The following is a 3,068-nucleotide window of genomic DNA, read 5'->3' as shown; positions in this document are numbered from 1 at the left end:
GAGGGGGTTATATTGGGGGTGGTAGGATGATATGTACCAGGGGGGTAGAGGGGGTTATATTGGGGGTGGTAGGATGATATGTACCGGGGGGGTAGAGGGGGTTATATTGGGGTGGTAGGATGATATGTAGAGGGGGTTATATTGCAGTGGTAGGATGATATGTAGCAGGGGGGTAGAGGGGGTTATATTGGAGTGGTAGGATGATATGTAGAGGGGGTTATAGTGCAGTGGTAGGATGATATGTAGCAAGGGGGGTAGAGGGGGTTATATTGGAGTGGTAGGATGATATGTACCAGGGGGGGGTAGAGGGGGTTATATTGGAGTGGTAGGATGATATGTACCAGGGGGGGTAGAGGGGGTTATATTGGGGTGGTAGGATGATATGTACCGGGGGGCTAGAGGGGGTTATATTGGGGTGGTAGGATGATATGTAGAGGGGGTTATATTGCAGTGGTAGGATGATATGTAGCAGGGGGGTAGAGGAGGTTATATTGGAGTGGTAGGATGATATGTAGAGGGGGTTATATTGCAGTGGTAGGATGATATGTAGCAGGGGGGTAGAGGGGGTTATATTGGAGTGGTAGGATGATATGTAGAAGGGGTTATATTGAGGTGGTAGGATGATATGTAGCAGGGGGTAAAGGGGGTTATATTGGGGTGGTAGGATGATATGTACCAGGATATGTAGAGGGGGTTATATTGCAGTGGTAGGATGATATGTAGCAGGGGGGTAGAGGGGGTTATATTGGAGTGGTAGGAAGATATGTACCAGGGGGGTAGAGGGGGTTATATTGGAGTGGTAGGATGATATGTAGAGGGGGTTATATTGGGGTGGTAGGATGATATGTAGAAGGGGGGTGGAGGGGGTTATATTGGAGTGGTAGGATGATATGAAGAGGGGGTTATATTGGAGTGGTAGGATGATATGTACCAGGGGGTAGAGGGGGTTATATTGGAGTGGTAGGATGATATGTAGAGGGGGTTATATTGGAGTGGTAGGATGATATGTAGAGGGGGTTATATTGGGGTGGTAGGATGATATGTAGAGGGGGTTATATTGGGGTGGTGGGATGATATGTACCAGGGGTAGAGGGGGTTATATTGGAGTGGTAGGATGATATGTAGAGGGGGTTATATTGGAGTGGTAGGATGATATGTAGAGGGGGTTATATTGGGGTGGTAGGATGATATGTAGAGGGGGTTATATTGGGGTGGTAGGATGATATGTACCAGGGGGTAGAGGGGGTTATATTGGAGTGGTAGGATGATATATACCAGGATAGGGGGAGAGAAGGGGTTATATTGGGGTGGTAGGATGATATGTAGCAGGGGGGTTAGAGTGGGTTATATTGGAGTGGTAGGATGATATGTACCAGGATAGAGGGAGAGAAGGTGTTATAGGTTGATATGTAACCTAACCAGGACAAAGGGGGTTGTGGGTAACGGTACCTCAGTGCTCCCATGGTAACCTCCAGGCCCCCTGGGGGGTTTAGTTCTGAAGCCAAGTTGATCACAATGAAATCAAACCCAAAGACAAAAAGAGCAGAGCCTTCCCTCATGTCCTACAGCTCACACACACACACACACACACACACACACACACACACACACACACACACACACACACACACACACACACCCTAGTGCTCACTGCACTTTGGAGAGTCAAGGCACGGCAAGGCAAAGCTATGCGTAAAACGGGGCAGCCTATAGCTACCGTTGAAAACCCAACAGTACTGTCGATCGTGAAAACATGAATAGACAAGAAAGAGACAGACAAACAAACAGACAGACAGACAGACAGACAGGGGGTACCTGCAGGGGGACATGAACACTGACAGAAAGACATATTACAGATGGACATACTTACAGCCTCTCCCTTTCACACAGCTTCAGAACAGCAGGGTGATGAGGTGACATTACAATAGCCCAGCCGGTTCCCCCTCCTCTCCTCCGGGAACTCAAACCAAATGAAGACAGGCGTTTATTCCTTCCTTCCTTCCCGGGGTATAGAATATTAATCCTGTTGTTAACTCCACACACCGTTGAAAGAGAGCAACACAATCACTGTAATCCAATAGGGCTCATTGTGTACCGTGGTCCGCCGCGGTACAAATATCCCAGTATAACATCTTCCAGTCGAACGTAGTCCTTTTCTCTCCCCCCCCACCACACACACTGTCTTCTTCTCCTCCTCCTCTGGTCTTCTTTCTCGTCCTATCCCAGCTGCGAGCAGCGAGCCGAGCTGCCCTGCACGCAACGCACACGGTTGGACTGACTACAACGTGTTTGTGTGCGTGAGTACGTGCGTGTGAGTGTGTGAGTGAGTGCGCTCTGCAGAGGATGGATGGACGGACGGTGCCTGCGCTGCTCGCTGGCTGGCTGGCTGGGCTCACACCCCACTGGCCACAAAACGTCTAGTTTTGATTTACGTTTGGTTGAGCTGTCGAACTAATTCGACGTGAAATCAACAACAAATGTCATTGGATTTTGGGAGAATAAAAAAAATATATATATTTTTTTAAACACGAAATGCTCTTTTATGTTCATGACTTTTTACAAAATCCAATTAGTTTTTTTCCACGTTGATTCAACATCATCACAGTGATTGTTGTTGTTGTTGTTTGGTTAGAATGACGTGAGAAACAACGCTGATTCAACCAGTTTGTTGGTTTGGTTGCTCAGCGGGTCTCCGCGGCGTTAGTTCCATTCAGAGCTGAGACGACTCCGTCACACACAAACACCCTGCTGAACTCCGTGTGTTTTCAGCGCAGTGAGTTAGATAATACAACGCGGCAGCGTGTCAACTTCTATCGCCTTATAACGACCCCTTATAACGACCCCATATAACGTAGTTTTTTTTATTATAATAAATGACGATGATTTTCTTCAGACCTGTAACTGTTTTAAAGACATGTCAGTCTTTCTAAAAGAACCACTGCTTTTATGTCATATTTTATTATTTGTTTTGTTTTGTTTTGTGATTGGCTGACGTAAAGGTGTTTTGTTTTGTGATTGGCTGACATAAAAGGTGAAAAAATATATATATAATAATGCAGCAGTATAGC

General features: G+C 46.6%; 1 protein-coding gene across 1 annotated transcript in view; it reads right to left on the bottom strand.

Moving 5' to 3' along the window:
• LOC106596204 (glutamate receptor ionotropic, NMDA 2A-like) overlaps window positions 1-2,261 on the bottom strand; it is a 266,124-nt gene extending 263,863 nt beyond the window's left edge. The window contains 1 exon segment of the mRNA XM_082976231.1: window positions 1,871-2,261. The gene's annotated coding sequence lies outside the window, so the exon portion shown is untranslated.
• Window positions 2,262-3,068: the final 807 nt, after the last annotated feature.

The sequence above is a fragment of the Salmo salar genome, chromosome 06 (assembly GCF_965601325.2).
Source record: "Salmo salar chromosome 06, fSalSal1, whole genome shotgun sequence".
Classification (NCBI taxonomy): domain Eukaryota; kingdom Metazoa; phylum Chordata; class Actinopteri; order Salmoniformes; family Salmonidae; genus Salmo; species Salmo salar.
Note: the sequence above shows the minus strand (reverse complement) of the source record. Positions and strands in the feature narration are given on the sequence as shown.